The sequence below is a fragment of the Ambystoma mexicanum genome, chromosome 5q (assembly GCF_040938575.1).
Source record: "Ambystoma mexicanum isolate Mex_15411 chromosome 5q, UKY_AmexF1_1, whole genome shotgun sequence".
NCBI lineage: Eukaryota > Metazoa > Chordata > Amphibia > Caudata > Ambystomatidae > Ambystoma > Ambystoma mexicanum.
The window spans coordinates 1,274,139,406-1,274,155,990 of NC_090933.1; the positions used below are offsets into that span (position 1 = coordinate 1,274,139,406).

The 16,585-nt window shown below is 61.1% G+C and overlaps 20 non-coding genes across 20 annotated transcripts; all 20 read right to left on the reverse strand.

Moving 5' to 3' along the window:
- Positions 1-461: 461 nt before the first annotated feature.
- Positions 462-625, reverse strand: LOC138499317 (U1 spliceosomal RNA). Its single transcript, XR_011279331.1, has one exon. It is a non-coding gene; the product is annotated as a U1 spliceosomal RNA (small nuclear RNA).
- A 796-nt stretch (positions 626-1,421) lies between these two features.
- LOC138499318 (U1 spliceosomal RNA) lies at positions 1,422-1,585 on the reverse strand. The gene has a single exon (XR_011279332.1). It is a non-coding gene; the product is annotated as a U1 spliceosomal RNA (small nuclear RNA).
- Positions 1,586-2,197: 612 nt separating this feature from the next.
- Positions 2,198-2,361, reverse strand: LOC138499319 (U1 spliceosomal RNA). The gene has a single exon (XR_011279333.1). It is a non-coding gene; the product is annotated as a U1 spliceosomal RNA (small nuclear RNA).
- A 612-nt stretch (positions 2,362-2,973) lies between these two features.
- Positions 2,974-3,137, reverse strand: LOC138499320 (U1 spliceosomal RNA). Its single transcript, XR_011279334.1, has one exon. It is a non-coding gene; the product is annotated as a U1 spliceosomal RNA (small nuclear RNA).
- Positions 3,138-3,749: 612 nt separating this feature from the next.
- LOC138499322 (U1 spliceosomal RNA) lies at positions 3,750-3,913 on the reverse strand. Its single transcript, XR_011279336.1, has one exon. It is a non-coding gene; the product is annotated as a U1 spliceosomal RNA (small nuclear RNA).
- Positions 3,914-4,525: 612 nt separating this feature from the next.
- Positions 4,526-4,689, reverse strand: LOC138499323 (U1 spliceosomal RNA). The gene has a single exon (XR_011279337.1). It is a non-coding gene; the product is annotated as a U1 spliceosomal RNA (small nuclear RNA).
- Positions 4,690-5,301: 612 nt separating this feature from the next.
- On the reverse strand, positions 5,302-5,465 carry LOC138499324 (U1 spliceosomal RNA). Its single transcript, XR_011279338.1, has one exon. It is a non-coding gene; the product is annotated as a U1 spliceosomal RNA (small nuclear RNA).
- Positions 5,466-6,077: 612 nt separating this feature from the next.
- On the reverse strand, positions 6,078-6,241 carry LOC138499325 (U1 spliceosomal RNA). Its single transcript, XR_011279339.1, has one exon. It is a non-coding gene; the product is annotated as a U1 spliceosomal RNA (small nuclear RNA).
- A 795-nt stretch (positions 6,242-7,036) lies between these two features.
- Positions 7,037-7,200, reverse strand: LOC138499327 (U1 spliceosomal RNA). Its single transcript, XR_011279340.1, has one exon. It is a non-coding gene; the product is annotated as a U1 spliceosomal RNA (small nuclear RNA).
- Positions 7,201-7,812: 612 nt separating this feature from the next.
- On the reverse strand, positions 7,813-7,976 carry LOC138499328 (U1 spliceosomal RNA). The gene has a single exon (XR_011279341.1). It is a non-coding gene; the product is annotated as a U1 spliceosomal RNA (small nuclear RNA).
- Positions 7,977-8,588: 612 nt separating this feature from the next.
- On the reverse strand, positions 8,589-8,752 carry LOC138499329 (U1 spliceosomal RNA). The gene has a single exon (XR_011279342.1). It is a non-coding gene; the product is annotated as a U1 spliceosomal RNA (small nuclear RNA).
- Positions 8,753-9,364: 612 nt separating this feature from the next.
- Positions 9,365-9,528, reverse strand: LOC138499330 (U1 spliceosomal RNA). The gene has a single exon (XR_011279343.1). It is a non-coding gene; the product is annotated as a U1 spliceosomal RNA (small nuclear RNA).
- Positions 9,529-10,140: 612 nt separating this feature from the next.
- LOC138499331 (U1 spliceosomal RNA) lies at positions 10,141-10,304 on the reverse strand. Its single transcript, XR_011279344.1, has one exon. It is a non-coding gene; the product is annotated as a U1 spliceosomal RNA (small nuclear RNA).
- Positions 10,305-10,916: 612 nt separating this feature from the next.
- Positions 10,917-11,080, reverse strand: LOC138499332 (U1 spliceosomal RNA). The gene has a single exon (XR_011279345.1). It is a non-coding gene; the product is annotated as a U1 spliceosomal RNA (small nuclear RNA).
- Positions 11,081-11,873: 793 nt separating this feature from the next.
- On the reverse strand, positions 11,874-12,037 carry LOC138499334 (U1 spliceosomal RNA). Its single transcript, XR_011279347.1, has one exon. It is a non-coding gene; the product is annotated as a U1 spliceosomal RNA (small nuclear RNA).
- Positions 12,038-12,649: 612 nt separating this feature from the next.
- On the reverse strand, positions 12,650-12,813 carry LOC138499335 (U1 spliceosomal RNA). Its single transcript, XR_011279348.1, has one exon. It is a non-coding gene; the product is annotated as a U1 spliceosomal RNA (small nuclear RNA).
- Positions 12,814-13,425: 612 nt separating this feature from the next.
- On the reverse strand, positions 13,426-13,589 carry LOC138499336 (U1 spliceosomal RNA). The gene has a single exon (XR_011279349.1). It is a non-coding gene; the product is annotated as a U1 spliceosomal RNA (small nuclear RNA).
- A 612-nt stretch (positions 13,590-14,201) lies between these two features.
- Positions 14,202-14,365, reverse strand: LOC138499338 (U1 spliceosomal RNA). Its single transcript, XR_011279350.1, has one exon. It is a non-coding gene; the product is annotated as a U1 spliceosomal RNA (small nuclear RNA).
- A 612-nt stretch (positions 14,366-14,977) lies between these two features.
- On the reverse strand, positions 14,978-15,141 carry LOC138499339 (U1 spliceosomal RNA). The gene has a single exon (XR_011279351.1). It is a non-coding gene; the product is annotated as a U1 spliceosomal RNA (small nuclear RNA).
- Positions 15,142-15,753: 612 nt separating this feature from the next.
- LOC138499340 (U1 spliceosomal RNA) lies at positions 15,754-15,917 on the reverse strand. The gene has a single exon (XR_011279352.1). It is a non-coding gene; the product is annotated as a U1 spliceosomal RNA (small nuclear RNA).
- Positions 15,918-16,585: the final 668 nt, after the last annotated feature.

Genomic DNA, 16,585 nt, shown 5'->3' on the forward strand with positions numbered 1-16,585 from the left:
GGCAGAGCTCAGCAGAAGAGGCACATTGCAGCACAGGTCCTTTCTCCCATCAGGCCCTGCTCCGCCCGAGATTTGCATACATTCCGGCCTGGCCCCCAGCCTGCAGGCCCAGTCGGATAGCGAGCAGGCCTGGTGCAGTGCGCCCACTGGCCTGTCGGCCCCCAGGGCCCATGGCCCTCCTGAGCCGACAGGCCACCCCGCTTAACAAGAGCGTCTTGGGTGGGGTGCTCCCCAGCAGGACACGGCAACGCCGTGAAGGCAACGCCCGATCGTGCCCGATCGGTGCTAGGCGCCTGTGCACTTGACCCCTCCAGTGAATGCTGGCCCTCTGGACTGCAGCAACATTCAGAGGCTACCTACTCACACACGTGACTTAAGAAACTCTGCTGCAAGACCAGGGGCTCCGTGTGTAAACAAGCTGACTCTGCACACTAAACTTTTTCTTTCTTTGACCAATAAATCAGGGGATAGCGCGAACGCAGTCCCCCACTACCAGAAATAATGCAGTCGAGTATCCCGCATTTGGGGACATCGCAGGGGTCAGCAAATCCGATGTGCAATGGATGAGCCTCACCCTGGGAGATCTGCCTTGTTGATCACAGATGCTCCCCTGCCAGGTAAGTATGAGTTGCGAGCAAGAGGGCAGGGGTTGGGCCTGTTCTGGAATCCCCGCTAAGCGAGGGTGAGAAGGCAGGCCCTGACCCAGCCCCAGCCCTCCCGGAAGCCCCGAGCGCCTGCAGAGCTGCCTGTCCCACGTTCAGGGGGAAGCTCCGGCAGGCAGAGCTCAGCAGAAGAGGCACATTGCAGCACAGGTCCTTTCTCCCATCAGGCCCTGCTCCGCCCGAGATTTGCATACATTCCGGCCTGGCCCCCAGCCTGCAGGCCCAGTCGGATAGCGAGCAGGCCTGGTGCAGTGCGCCCACTGGCCTGTCGGCCCCCAGGGCCCATGGCCCTCCTGAGCCGACAGGCCACCCCGCTTAACAAGAGCGTCTTGGGTGGGGTGCTCCCCAGCAGGACACGGCAACGCCGTGAAGGCAACGCCCGATCGTGCCCGATCGGTGCTCGGACGGGGCCGGCGGCAGCTGGTAGCCAGTGAACCCCCCCCCCCCCCCAATCCCCAGGAGCTGGATGGGACTTCTTAAGGTTGGAGGGCCTGGCCGTGATAACAGAGCCCGGGCGGGGCGGGGCAGGGCGGCTTCAAGAACTACTGGGGCCCCTGATATCATGGGGCGCACAAGTCTGGGGTTAGGCGCCTGTGCACTTGACCCCTCCAGTGAATGCTGGCCCTCTGGACTGCAGCAACATTCAGAGGCTACCTACTCACACACGTGACTTAAGAAACTCTGCTGCAAGACCAGGGGCTCCGTGTGTAAACAAGCTGACTCTGCACACTAAACTTTTTCTTTCTTTGACCAATAAATCAGGGGATAGCGCGAACGCAGTCCCCCACTACCAGAAATAATGCAGTCGAGTATCCCGCATTTGGGGACATCGCAGGGGTCAGCAAATCCGATGTGCAATGGATGAGCCTCACCCTGGGAGATCTGCCTTGTTGATCACAGATGCTCCCCTGCCAGGTAAGTATGAGTTGCGAGCAAGAGGGCAGGGGTTGGGCCTGTTCTGGAATCCCCGCTAAGCGAGGGTGAGAAGGCAGGCCCTGACCCAGCCCCAGCCCTCCCGGAAGCCCCGAGCGCCTGCAGAGCTGCCTGTCCCACGTTCAGGGGGAAGCTCCGGCAGGCAGAGCTCAGCAGAAGAGGCACATTGCAGCACAGGTCCTTTCTCCCATCAGGCCCTGCTCCGCCCGAGATTTGCATACATTCCGGCCTGGCCCCCAGCCTGCAGGCCCAGTCGGATAGCGAGCAGGCCTGGTGCAGTGCGCCCACTGGCCTGTCGGCCCCCAGGGCCCATGGCCCTCCTGAGCCGACAGGCCACCCCGCTTAACAAGAGCGTCTTGGGTGGGGTGCTCCCCAGCAGGACACGGCAACGCCGTGAAGGCAACGCCCGATCGTGCCCGATCGGTGCTAGGCGCCTGTGCACTTGACCCCTCCAGTGAATGCTGGCCCTCTGGACTGCAGCAACATTCAGAGGCTACCTACTCACACACGTGACTTAAGAAACTCTGCTGCAAGACCAGGGGCTCCGTGTGTAAACAAGCTGACTCTGCACACTAAACTTTTTCTTTCTTTGACCAATAAATCAGGGGATAGCGCGAACGCAGTCCCCCACTACCAGAAATAATGCAGTCGAGTATCCCGCATTTGGGGACATCGCAGGGGTCAGCAAATCCGATGTGCAATGGATGAGCCTCACCCTGGGAGATCTGCCTTGTTGATCACAGATGCTCCCCTGCCAGGTAAGTATGAGTTGCGAGCAAGAGGGCAGGGGTTGGGCCTGTTCTGGAATCCCCGCTAAGCGAGGGTGAGAAGGCAGGCCCTGACCCAGCCCCAGCCCTCCCGGAAGCCCCGAGCGCCTGCAGAGCTGCCTGTCCCACGTTCAGGGGGAAGCTCCGGCAGGCAGAGCTCAGCAGAAGAGGCACATTGCAGCACAGGTCCTTTCTCCCATCAGGCCCTGCTCCGCCCGAGATTTGCATACATTCCGGCCTGGCCCCCAGCCTGCAGGCCCAGTCGGATAGCGAGCAGGCCTGGTGCAGTGCGCCCACTGGCCTGTCGGCCCACAGGGCCCATGGCCCTCCTGAGCCGACAGGCCACCCCGCTTAACAAGAGCGTCTTGGGTGGGGTGCTCCCCAGCAGGACACGGCAACGCCGTGAAGGCAACGCCCGATCGTGCCCGATCGGTGCTAGGCGCCTGTGCACTTGACCCCTCCAGTGAATGCTGGCCCTCTGGACTGCAGCAACATTCAGAGGCTACCTACTCACACACGTGACTTAAGAAACTCTGCTGCAAGACCAGGGGCTCCGTGTGTAAACAAGCTGACTCTGCACACTAAACTTTTTCTTTCTTTGACCAATAAATCAGGGGATAGCGCGAACGCAGTCCCCCACTACCAGAAATAATGCAGTCGAGTATCCCGCATTTGGGGACATCGCAGGGGTCAGCAAATCCGATGTGCAATGGATGAGCCTCACCCTGGGAGATCTGCCTTGTTGATCACAGATGCTCCCCTGCCAGGTAAGTATGAGTTGCGAGCAAGAGGGCAGGGGTTGGGCCTGTTCTGGAATCCCCGCTAAGCGAGGGTGAGAAGGCAGGCCCTGACCCAGCCCCAGCCCTCCCGGAAGCCCCGAGCGCCTGCAGAGCTGCCTGTCCCACGTTCAGGGGGAAGCTCCGGCAGGCAGAGCTCAGCAGAAGAGGCACATTGCAGCACAGGTCCTTTCTCCCATCAGGCCCTGCTCCGCCCGAGATTTGCATACATTCCGGCCTGGCCCCCAGCCTGCAGGCCCAGTCGGATAGCGAGCAGGCCTGGTGCAGTGCGCCCACTGGCCTGTCGGCCCCCAGGGCCCATGGCCCTCCTGAGCCGACAGGCCACCCCGCTTAACAAGAGCGTCTTGGGTGGGGTGCTCCCCAGCAGGACACGGCAACGCCGTGAAGGCAACGCCCGATCGTGCCCGATCGGTGCTAGGCGCCTGTGCACTTGACCCCTCCAGTGAATGCTGGCCCTCTGGACTGCAGCAACATTCAGAGGCTACCTACTCACACACGTGACTTAAGAAACTCTGCTGCAAGACCAGGGGCTCCGTGTGTAAACAAGCTGACTCTGCACACTAAACTTTTTCTTTCTTTGACCAATAAATCAGGGGATAGCGCGAACGCAGTCCCCCACTACCAGAAATAATGCAGTCGAGTATCCCGCATTTGGGGACATCGCAGGGGTCAGCAAATCCGATGTGCAATGGATGAGCCTCACCCTGGGAGATCTGCCTTGTTGATCACAGATGCTCCCCTGCCAGGTAAGTATGAGTTGCGAGCAAGAGGGCAGGGGTTGGGCCTGTTCTGGAATCCCCGCTAAGCGAGGGTGAGAAGGCAGGCCCTGACCCAGCCCCAGCCCTCCCGGAAGCCCCGAGCGCCTGCAGAGCTGCCTGTCCCACGTTCAGGGGGAAGCTCCGGCAGGCAGAGCTCAGCAGAAGAGGCACATTGCAGCACAGGTCCTTTCTCCCATCAGGCCCTGCTCCGCCCGAGATTTGCATACATTCCGGCCTGGCCCCCAGCCTGCAGGCCCAGTCGGATAGCGAGCAGGCCTGGTGCAGTGCGCCCACTGGCCTGTCGGCCCCCAGGGCCCATGGCCCTCCTGAGCCGACAGGCCACCCCGCTTAACAAGAGCGTCTTGGGTGGGGTGCTCCCCAGCAGGACACGGCAACGCCGTGAAGGCAACGCCCGATCGTGCCCGATCGGTGCTAGGCGCCTGTGCACTTGACCCCTCCAGTGAATGCTGGCCCTCTGGACTGCAGCAACATTCAGAGGCTACCTACTCACACACGTGACTTAAGAAACTCTGCTGCAAGACCAGGGGCTCCGTGTGTAAACAAGCTGACTCTGCACACTAAACTTTTTCTTTCTTTGACCAATAAATCAGGGGATAGCGCGAACGCAGTCCCCCACTACCAGAAATAATGCAGTCGAGTATCCCGCATTTGGGGACATCGCAGGGGTCAGCAAATCCGATGTGCAATGGATGAGCCTCACCCTGGGAGATCTGCCTTGTTGATCACAGATGCTCCCCTGCCAGGTAAGTATGAGTTGCGAGCAAGAGGGCAGGGGTTGGGCCTGTTCTGGAATCCCCGCTAAGCGAGGGTGAGAAGGCAGGCCCTGACCCAGCCCCAGCCCTCCCGGAAGCCCCGAGCGCCTGCAGAGCTGCCTGTCCCACGTTCAGGGGGAAGCTCCGGCAGGCAGAGCTCAGCAGAAGAGGCACATTGCAGCACAGGTCCTTTCTCCCATCAGGCCCTGCTCCGCCCGAGATTTGCATACATTCCGGCCTGGCCCCCAGCCTGCAGGCCCAGTCGGATAGCGAGCAGGCCTGGTGCAGTGCGCCCACTGGCCTGTCGGCCCCCAGGGCCCATGGCCCTCCTGAGCCGACAGGCCACCCCGCTTAACAAGAGCGTCTTGGGTGGGGTGCTCCCCAGCAGGACACGGCAACGCCGTGAAGGCAACGCCCGATCGTGCCCGATCGGTGCTAGGCGCCTGTGCACTTGACCCCTCCAGTGAATGCTGGCCCTCTGGACTGCAGCAACATTCAGAGGCTACCTACTCACACACGTGACTTAAGAAACTCTGCTGCAAGACCAGGGGCTCCGTGTGTAAACAAGCTGACTCTGCACACTAAACTTTTTCTTTCTTTGACCAATAAATCAGGGGATAGCGCGAACGCAGTCCCCCACTACCAGAAATAATGCAGTCGAGTATCCCGCATTTGGGGACATCGCAGGGGTCAGCAAATCCGATGTGCAATGGATGAGCCTCACCCTGGGAGATCTGCCTTGTTGATCACAGATGCTCCCCTGCCAGGTAAGTATGAGTTGCGAGCAAGAGGGCAGGGGTTGGGCCTGTTCTGGAATCCCCGCTAAGCGAGGGTGAGAAGGCAGGCCCTGACCCAGCCCCAGCCCTCCCGGAAGCCCCGAGCGCCTGCAGAGCTGCCTGTCCCACGTTCAGGGGGAAGCTCCGGCAGGCAGAGCTCAGCAGAAGAGGCACATTGCAGCACAGGTCCTTTCTCCCATCAGGCCCTGCTCCGCCCGAGATTTGCATACATTCCGGCCTGGCCCCCAGCCTGCAGGCCCAGTCGGATAGCGAGCAGGCCTGGTGCAGTGCGCCCACTGGCCTGTCGGCCCCCAGGGCCCATGGCCCTCCTGAGCCGACAGGCCACCCCGCTTAACAAGAGCGTCTTGGGTGGGGTGCTCCCCAGCAGGACACGGCAACGCCGTGAAGGCAACGCCCGATCGTGCCCGATCGGTGCTAGGCGCCTGTGCACTTGACCCCTCCAGTGAATGCTGGCCCTCTGGACTGCAGCAACATTCAGAGGCTACCTACTCACACACGTGACTTAAGAAACTCTGCTGCAAGACCAGGGGCTCCGTGTGTAAACAAGCTGACTCTGCACACTAAACTTTTTCTTTCTTTGACCAATAAATCAGGGGATAGCGCGAACGCAGTCCCCCACTACCAGAAATAATGCAGTCGAGTATCCCGCATTTGGGGACATCGCAGGGGTCAGCAAATCCGATGTGCAATGGATGAGCCTCACCCTGGGAGATCTGCCTTGTTGATCACAGATGCTCCCCTGCCAGGTAAGTATGAGTTGCGAGCAAGAGGGCAGGGGTTGGGCCTGTTCTGGAATCCCCGCTAAGCGAGGGTGAGAAGGCAGGCCCTGACCCAGCCCCAGCCCTCCCGGAAGCCCCGAGCGCCTGCAGAGCTGCCTGTCCCACGTTCAGGGGGAAGCTCCGGCAGGCAGAGCTCAGCAGAAGAGGCACATTGCAGCACAGGTCCTTTCTCCCATCAGGCCCTGCTCCGCCCGAGATTTGCATACATTCCGGCCTGGCCCCCAGCCTGCAGGCCCAGTCGGATAGCGAGCAGGCCTGGTGCAGTGCGCCCACTGGCCTGTCGGCCCCCAGGGCCCATGGCCCTCCTGAGCCGACAGGCCACCCCGCTTAACAAGAGCGTCTTGGGTGGGGTGCTCCCCAGCAGGACACGGCAACGCCGTGAAGGCAACGCCCGATCGTGCCCGATCGGTGCTCGGACGGGGCCGGCGGCAGCTGGTAGCCAGTGAACCCCCCCCCCCCCCAATCCCCAGGAGCTGGATGGGACTTCTTAAGGTTGGAGGGCCTGGCCGTGATAACAGAGCCCGGGCGGGGCGGGGCAGGGCGGCTTCAAGAACTACTGGGGCCCCTGATATCATGGGGCGCACAAGTCTGGGGTTAGGCGCCTGTGCACTTGACCCCTCCAGTGAATGCTGGCCCTCTGGACTGCAGCAACATTCAGAGGCTACCTACTCACACACGTGACTTAAGAAACTCTGCTGCAAGACCAGGGGCTCCGTGTGTAAACAAGCTGACTCTGCACACTAAACTTTTTCTTTCTTTGACCAATAAATCAGGGGATAGCGCGAACGCAGTCCCCCACTACCAGAAATAATGCAGTCGAGTATCCCGCATTTGGGGACATCGCAGGGGTCAGCAAATCCGATGTGCAATGGATGAGCCTCACCCTGGGAGATCTGCCTTGTTGATCACAGATGCTCCCCTGCCAGGTAAGTATGAGTTGCGAGCAAGAGGGCAGGGGTTGGGCCTGTTCTGGAATCCCCGCTAAGCGAGGGTGAGAAGGCAGGCCCTGACCCAGCCCCAGCCCTCCCGGAAGCCCCGAGCGCCTGCAGAGCTGCCTGTCCCACGTTCAGGGGGAAGCTCCGGCAGGCAGAGCTCAGCAGAAGAGGCACATTGCAGCACAGGTCCTTTCTCCCATCAGGCCCTGCTCCGCCCGAGATTTGCATACATTCCGGCCTGGCCCCCAGCCTGCAGGCCCAGTCGGATAGCGAGCAGGCCTGGTGCAGTGCGCCCACTGGCCTGTCGGCCCCCAGGGCCCATGGCCCTCCTGAGCCGACAGGCCACCCCGCTTAACAAGAGCGTCTTGGGTGGGGTGCTCCCCAGCAGGACACGGCAACGCCGTGAAGGCAACGCCCGATCGTGCCCGATCGGTGCTAGGCGCCTGTGCACTTGACCCCTCCAGTGAATGCTGGCCCTCTGGACTGCAGCAACATTCAGAGGCTACCTACTCACACACGTGACTTAAGAAACTCTGCTGCAAGACCAGGGGCTCCGTGTGTAAACAAGCTGACTCTGCACACTAAACTTTTTCTTTCTTTGACCAATAAATCAGGGGATAGCGCGAACGCAGTCCCCCACTACCAGAAATAATGCAGTCGAGTATCCCGCATTTGGGGACATCGCAGGGGTCAGCAAATCCGATGTGCAATGGATGAGCCTCACCCTGGGAGATCTGCCTTGTTGATCACAGATGCTCCCCTGCCAGGTAAGTATGAGTTGCGAGCAAGAGGGCAGGGGTTGGGCCTGTTCTGGAATCCCCGCTAAGCGAGGGTGAGAAGGCAGGCCCTGACCCAGCCCCAGCCCTCCCGGAAGCCCCGAGCGCCTGCAGAGCTGCCTGTCCCACGTTCAGGGGGAAGCTCCGGCAGGCAGAGCTCAGCAGAAGAGGCACATTGCAGCACAGGTCCTTTCTCCCATCAGGCCCTGCTCCGCCCGAGATTTGCATACATTCCGGCCTGGCCCCCAGCCTGCAGGCCCAGTCGGATAGCGAGCAGGCCTGGTGCAGTGCGCCCACTGGCCTGTCGGCCCACAGGGCCCATGGCCCTCCTGAGCCGACAGGCCACCCCGCTTAACAAGAGCGTCTTGGGTGGGGTGCTCCCCAGCAGGACACGGCAACGCCGTGAAGGCAACGCCCGATCGTGCCCGATCGGTGCTAGGCGCCTGTGCACTTGACCCCTCCAGTGAATGCTGGCCCTCTGGACTGCAGCAACATTCAGAGGCTACCTACTCACACACGTGACTTAAGAAACTCTGCTGCAAGACCAGGGGCTCCGTGTGTAAACAAGCTGACTCTGCACACTAAACTTTTTCTTTCTTTGACCAATAAATCAGGGGATAGCGCGAACGCAGTCCCCCACTACCAGAAATAATGCAGTCGAGTATCCCGCATTTGGGGACATCGCAGGGGTCAGCAAATCCGATGTGCAATGGATGAGCCTCACCCTGGGAGATCTGCCTTGTTGATCACAGATGCTCCCCTGCCAGGTAAGTATGAGTTGCGAGCAAGAGGGCAGGGGTTGGGCCTGTTCTGGAATCCCCGCTAAGCGAGGGTGAGAAGGCAGGCCCTGACCCAGCCCCAGCCCTCCCGGAAGCCCCGAGCGCCTGCAGAGCTGCCTGTCCCACGTTCAGGGGGAAGCTCCGGCAGGCAGAGCTCAGCAGAAGAGGCACATTGCAGCACAGGTCCTTTCTCCCATCAGGCCCTGCTCCGCCCGAGATTTGCATACATTCCGGCCTGGCCCCCAGCCTGCAGGCCCAGTCGGATAGCGAGCAGGCCTGGTGCAGTGCGCCCACTGGCCTGTCGGCCCCCAGGGCCCATGGCCCTCCTGAGCCGACAGGCCACCCCGCTTAACAAGAGCGTCTTGGGTGGGGTGCTCCCCAGCAGGACACGGCAACGCCGTGAAGGCAACGCCCGATCGTGCCCGATCGGTGCTAGGCGCCTGTGCACTTGACCCCTCCAGTGAATGCTGGCCCTCTGGACTGCAGCAACATTCAGAGGCTACCTACTCACACACGTGACTTAAGAAACTCTGCTGCAAGACCAGGGGCTCCGTGTGTAAACAAGCTGACTCTGCACACTAAACTTTTTCTTTCTTTGACCAATAAATCAGGGGATAGCGCGAACGCAGTCCCCCACTACCAGAAATAATGCAGTCGAGTATCCCGCATTTGGGGACATCGCAGGGGTCAGCAAATCCGATGTGCAATGGATGAGCCTCACCCTGGGAGATCTGCCTTGTTGATCACAGATGCTCCCCTGCCAGGTAAGTATGAGTTGCGAGCAAGAGGGCAGGGGTTGGGCCTGTTCTGGAATCCCCGCTAAGCGAGGGTGAGAAGGCAGGCCCTGACCCAGCCCCAGCCCTCCCGGAAGCCCCGAGCGCCTGCAGAGCTGCCTGTCCCACGTTCAGGGGGAAGCTCCGGCAGGCAGAGCTCAGCAGAAGAGGCACATTGCAGCACAGGTCCTTTCTCCCATCAGGCCCTGCTCCGCCCGAGATTTGCATACATTCCGGCCTGGCCCCCAGCCTGCAGGCCCAGTCGGATAGCGAGCAGGCCTGGTGCAGTGCGCCCACTGGCCTGTCGGCCCCCAGGGCCCATGGCCCTCCTGAGCCGACAGGCCACCCCGCTTAACAAGAGCGTCTTGGGTGGGGTGCTCCCCAGCAGGACACGGCAACGCCGTGAAGGCAACGCCCGATCGTGCCCGATCGGTGCTAGGCGCCTGTGCACTTGACCCCTCCAGTGAATGCTGGCCCTCTGGACTGCAGCAACATTCAGAGGCTACCTACTCACACACGTGACTTAAGAAACTCTGCTGCAAGACCAGGGGCTCCGTGTGTAAACAAGCTGACTCTGCACACTAAACTTTTTCTTTCTTTGACCAATAAATCAGGGGATAGCGCGAACGCAGTCCCCCACTACCAGAAATAATGCAGTCGAGTATCCCGCATTTGGGGACATCGCAGGGGTCAGCAAATCCGATGTGCAATGGATGAGCCTCACCCTGGGAGATCTGCCTTGTTGATCACAGATGCTCCCCTGCCAGGTAAGTATGAGTTGCGAGCAAGAGGGCAGGGGTTGGGCCTGTTCTGGAATCCCCGCTAAGCGAGGGTGAGAAGGCAGGCCCTGACCCAGCCCCAGCCCTCCCGGAAGCCCCGAGCGCCTGCAGAGCTGCCTGTCCCACGTTCAGGGGGAAGCTCCGGCAGGCAGAGCTCAGCAGAAGAGGCACATTGCAGCACAGGTCCTTTCTCCCATCAGGCCCTGCTCCGCCCGAGATTTGCATACATTCCGGCCTGGCCCCCAGCCTGCAGGCCCAGTCGGATAGCGAGCAGGCCTGGTGCAGTGCGCCCACTGGCCTGTCGGCCCCCAGGGCCCATGGCCCTCCTGAGCCGACAGGCCACCCCGCTTAACAAGAGCGTCTTGGGTGGGGTGCTCCCCAGCAGGACACGGCAACGCCGTGAAGGCAACGCCCGATCGTGCCCGATCGGTGCTAGGCGCCTGTGCACTTGACCCCTCCAGTGAATGCTGGCCCTCTGGACTGCAGCAACATTCAGAGGCTACCTACTCACACACGTGACTTAAGAAACTCTGCTGCAAGACCAGGGGCTCCGTGTGTAAACAAGCTGACTCTGCACACTAAACTTTTTCTTTCTTTGACCAATAAATCAGGGGATAGCGCGAACGCAGTCCCCCACTACCAGAAATAATGCAGTCGAGTATCCCGCATTTGGGGACATCGCAGGGGTCAGCAAATCCGATGTGCAATGGATGAGCCTCACCCTGGGAGATCTGCCTTGTTGATCACAGATGCTCCCCTGCCAGGTAAGTATGAGTTGCGAGCAAGAGGGCAGGGGTTGGGCCTGTTCTGGAATCCCCGCTAAGCGAGGGTGAGAAGGCAGGCCCTGACCCAGCCCCAGCCCTCCCGGAAGCCCCGAGCGCCTGCAGAGCTGCCTGTCCCACGTTCAGGGGGAAGCTCCGGCAGGCAGAGCTCAGCAGAAGAGGCACATTGCAGCACAGGTCCTTTCTCCCATCAGGCCCTGCTCCGCCCGAGATTTGCATACATTCCGGCCTGGCCCCCAGCCTGCAGGCCCAGTCGGATAGCGAGCAGGCCTGGTGCAGTGCGCCCACTGGCCTGTCGGCCCCCAGGGCCCATGGCCCTCCTGAGCCGACAGGCCACCCCGCTTAACAAGAGCGTCTTGGGTGGGGTGCTCCCCAGCAGGACACGGCAACGCCGTGAAGGCAACGCCCGATCGTGCCCGATCGGTGCTCGGACGGGGCCGGCGGCAGCTGGTAGCCAGTGAACCCCCCCCCCCCAATCCCCAGGAGCTGGATGGGACTTCTTAAGGTTGGAGGGCCTGGCCGTGATAACAGAGCCCGGGCGGGGCGGGGCAGGGCGGCTTCAAGAACTACTGGGGCCCCTGATATCATGGGGCGCACAAGTCTGGGGTTAGGCGCCTGTGCACTTGACCCCTCCAGTGAATGCTGGCCCTCTGGACTGCAGCAACATTCAGAGGCTACCTACTCACACACGTGACTTAAGAAACTCTGCTGCAAGACCAGGGGCTCCGTGTGTAAACAAGCTGACTCTGCACACTAAACTTTTTCTTTCTTTGACCAATAAATCAGGGGATAGCGCGAACGCAGTCCCCCACTACCAGAAATAATGCAGTCGAGTATCCCGCATTTGGGGACATCGCAGGGGTCAGCAAATCCGATGTGCAATGGATGAGCCTCACCCTGGGAGATCTGCCTTGTTGATCACAGATGCTCCCCTGCCAGGTAAGTATGAGTTGCGAGCAAGAGGGCAGGGGTTGGGCCTGTTCTGGAATCCCCGCTAAGCGAGGGTGAGAAGGCAGGCCCTGACCCAGCCCTAGCCCTCCCGGAAGCCCCGAGCGCCTGCAGAGCTGCCTGTCCCACGTTCAGGGGGAAGCTCCGGCAGGCAGAGCTCAGCAGAAGAGGCACATTGCAGCACAGGTCCTTTCTCCCATCAGGCCCTGCTCCGCACGAGATTTGCATAAATTCCGGCCTGGCCGCCAGCCTGCAGGCCCAGTCGGATAGCGAGCAGGCCTGGTGCAGTGCGCCCACTGGCCTGTCGGCCCCCAGGGCCCATGGCCCTCCTGAGCCGACAGGCCACCCCGCTTAACAAGAGCGTCTTGGGTGGGGTGCTCCCCAGCAGGACACGGCAACGCCGTGAAGGCAACGCCCGATCGTGCCCGATCGGTGCTAGGCGCCTGTGCACTTGACCCCTCCAGTGAATGCTGGCCCTCTGGACTGCAGCAACATTCAGAGGCTACCTACTCACACACGTGACTTAAGAAACTCTGCTGCAAGACCAGGGGCTCCGTGTGTAAACAAGCTGACTCTGCACACTAAACTTTTTCTTTCTTTGACCAATAAATCAGGGGATAGCGCGAACGCAGTCCCCCACTACCAGAAATAATGCAGTCGAGTATCCCGCATTTGGGGACATCGCAGGGGTCAGCAAATCCGATGTGCAATGGATGAGCCTCACCCTGGGAGATCTGCCTTGTTGATCACAGATGCTCCCCTGCCAGGTAAGTATGAGTTGCGAGCAAGAGGGCAGGGGTTGGGCCTGTTCTGGAATCCCCGCTAAGCGAGGGTGAGAAGGCAGGCCCTGACCCAGCCCCAGCCCTCCCGGAAGCCCCGAGCGCCTGCAGAGCTGCCTGTCCCACGTTCAGGGGGAAGCTCCGGCAGGCAGAGCTCAGCAGAAGAGGCACATTGCAGCACAGGTCCTTTCTCCCATCAGGCCCTGCTCCGCCCGAGATTTGCATACATTCCGGCCTGGCCCCCAGCCTGCAGGCCCAGTCGGATAGCGAGCAGGCCTGGTGCAGTGCGCCCACTGGCCTGTCGGCCCCCAGGGCCCATGGCCCTCCTGAGCCGACAGGCCACCCCGCTTAACAAGAGCGTCTTGGGTGGGGTGCTCCCCAGCAGGACACGGCAACGCCGTGAAGGCAACGCCCGATCGTGCCCGATCGGTGCTAGGCGCCTGTGCACTTGACCCCTCCAGTGAATGCTGGCCCTCTGGACTGCAGCAACATTCAGAGGCTACCTACTCACACACGTGACTTAAGAAACTCTGCTGCAAGACCAGGGGCTCCGTGTGTAAACAAGCTGACTCTGCACACTAAACTTTTTCTTTCTTTGACCAATAAATCAGGGGATAGCGCGAACGCAGTCCCCCACTACCAGAAATAATGCAGTCGAGTATCCCGCATTTGGGGACATCGCAGGGGTCAGCAAATCCGATGTGCAATGGATGAGCCTCACCCTGGGAGATCTGCCTTGTTGATCACAGATGCTCCCCTGCCAGGTAAGTATGAGTTGCGAGCAAGAGGGCAGGGGTTGGGCCTGTTCTGGAATCCCCGCTAAGCGAGGGTGAGAAGGCAGGCCCTGACCCAGCCCCAGCCCTCCCGGAAGCCCCGAGCGCCTGCAGAGCTGCCTGTCCCACGTTCAGGGGGAAGCTCCGGCAGGCAGAGCTCAGCAGAAGAGGCACATTGCAGCACAGGTCCTTTCTCCCATCAGGCCCTGCTCCGCCCGAGATTTGCATACATTCCGGCCTGGCCCCCAGCCTGCAGGCCCAGTCGGATAGCGAGCAGGCCTGGTGCAGTGCGCCCACTGGCCTGTCGGCCCCCAGGGCCCATGGCCCTCCTGAGCCGACAGGCCACCCCGCTTAACAAGAGCGTCTTGGGTGGGGTGCTCCCCAGCAGGACACGGCAACGCCGTGAAGGCAACGCCCGATCGTGCCCGATCGGTGCTAGGCGCCTGTGCACTTGACCCCTCCAGTGAATGCTGGCCCTCTGGACTGCAGCAACATTCAGAGGCTACCTACTCACACACGTGACTTAAGAAACTCTGCTGCAAGACCAGGGGCTCCGTGTGTAAACAAGCTGACTCTGCACACTAAACTTTTTCTTTCTTTGACCAATAAATCAGGGGATAGCGCGAACGCAGTCCCCCACTACCAGAAATAATGCAGTCGAGTATCCCGCATTTGGGGACATCGCAGGGGTCAGCAAATCCGATGTGCAATGGATGAGCCTCACCCTGGGAGATCTGCCTTGTTGATCACAGATGCTCCCCTGCCAGGTAAGTATGAGTTGCGAGCAAGAGGGCAGGGGTTGGGCCTGTTCTGGAATCCCCGCTAAGCGAGGGTGAGAAGGCAGGCCCTGACCCAGCCCCAGCCCTCCCGGAAGCCCCGAGCGCCTGCAGAGCTGCCTGTCCCACGTTCAGGGGGAAGCTCCGGCAGGCAGAGCTCAGCAGAAGAGGCACATTGCAGCACAGGTCCTTTCTCCCATCAGGCCCTGCTCCGCCCGAGATTTGCATACATTCCGGCCTGGCCCCCAGCCTGCAGGCCCAGTCGGATAGCGAGCAGGCCTGGTGCAGTGCGCCCACTGGCCTGTCGGCCCCCAGGGCCCATGGCCCTCCTGAGCCGACAGGCCACCCCGCTTAACAAGAGCGTCTTGGGTGGGGTGCTCCCCAGCAGGACACGGCAACGCCGTGAAGGCAACGCCCGATCGTGCCCGATCGGTGCTAGGCGCCTGTGCACTTGACCCCTCCAGTGAATGCTGGCCCTCTGGACTGCAGCAACATTCAGAGGCTACCTACTCACACACGTGACTTAAGAAACTCTGCTGCAAGACCAGGGGCTCCGTGTGTAAACAAGCTGACTCTGCACACTAAACTTTTTCTTTCTTTGACCAATAAATCAGGGGATAGCGCGAACGCAGTCCCCCACTACCAGAAATAATGCAGTCGAGTATCCCGCATTTGGGGACATCGCAGGGGTCAGCAAATCCGATGTGCAATGGATGAGCCTCACCCTGGGAGATCTGCCTTGTTGATCACAGATGCTCCCCTGCCAGGTAAGTATGAGTTGCGAGCAAGAGGGCAGGGGTTGGGCCTGTTCTGGAATCCCCGCTAAGCGAGGGTGAGAAGGCAGGCCCTGACCCAGCCCCAGCCCTCCCGGAAGCCCCGAGCGCCTGCAGAGCTGCCTGTCCCACGTTCAGGGGGAAGCTCCGGCAGGCAGAGCTCAGCAGAAGAGGCACATTGCAGCACAGGTCCTTTCTCCCATCAGGCCCTGCTCCGCCCGAGATTTGCATACATTCCGGCCTGGCCCCCAGCCTGCAGGCCCAGTCGGATAGCGAGCAGGCCTGGTGCAGTGCGCCCACTGGCCTGTCGGCCCCCAGGGCCCATGGCCCTCCTGAGCCGACAGGCCACCCCGCTTAACAAGAGCGTCTTGGGTGGGGTGCTCCCCAGCAGGACACGGCAACGCCGTGAAGGCAACGCCCGATCGTGCCCGATCGGTGCTAGGCGCCTGTGCACTTGACCCCTCCAGTGAATGCTGGCCCTCTGGACTGCAGCAACATTCAGAGGCTACCTACTCACACACGTGACTTAAGAAACTCTGCTGCAAGACCAGGGGCTCCGTGTGTAAACAAGCTGACTCTGCACACTAAACTTTTTCTTTCTTTGACCAATAAATCAGGGGATAGCGCGAACGCAGTCCCCCACTACCAGAAATAATGCAGTCGAGTATCCCGCATTTGGGGACATCGCAGGGGTCAGCAAATCCGATGTGCAATGGATGAGCCTCACCCTGGGAGATCTGCCTTGTTGATCACAGATGCTCCCCTGCCAGGTAAGTATGAGTTGCGAGCAAGAGGGCAGGGGTTGGGCCTGTTCTGGAATCCCCGCTAAGCGAGGGTGAGAAGGCAGGCCCTGACCCAGCCCCAGCCCTCCCGGAAGCCCCGAGCGCCTGCAGAGCTGCCTGTCCCACGTTCAGGGGGAAGCTCCGGCAGGCAGAGCTCAGCAGAAGAGGCACATTGCAGCACAGGTCCTTTCTCCCATCAGGCCCTGCTCCGCCCGAGATTTGCATACATTCCGGCCTGGCCCCCAGCCTGCAGGCCCAGTCGGATAGCGAGCAGGCCTGGTGCAGTGCGCCCACTGGCCTGTCGGCCCCCAGGGCCCATGGCCCTCCTGAGCCGACAGGCCACCCCGCTTAACAAGAGCGTCTTGGGTGGGGTGCTCCCCAGCAGGACACGGCAACGCCGTGAAGGCAACGCCCGATCGTGCCCGATCGGTGCTCGGACGGGGCCGGCGGCAGCTGGTAGCCAGTGAACCCCCCCCCCCCAATCCCCAGGAGCTGGATGGGACTTCTTAAGGTTGGAGGGCCTGGCCGTGATAACAGAGCCCGGGCGGGGCGGGGCAGGGCGGCTTCAAGAACTACTGGGGCCCCTGATATCATGGGGCGCACAAGTCTGGGGTTAGGCGCCTGTGCACTTGACCCCTCCAGTGAATGCTGGCCCTCTGGACTG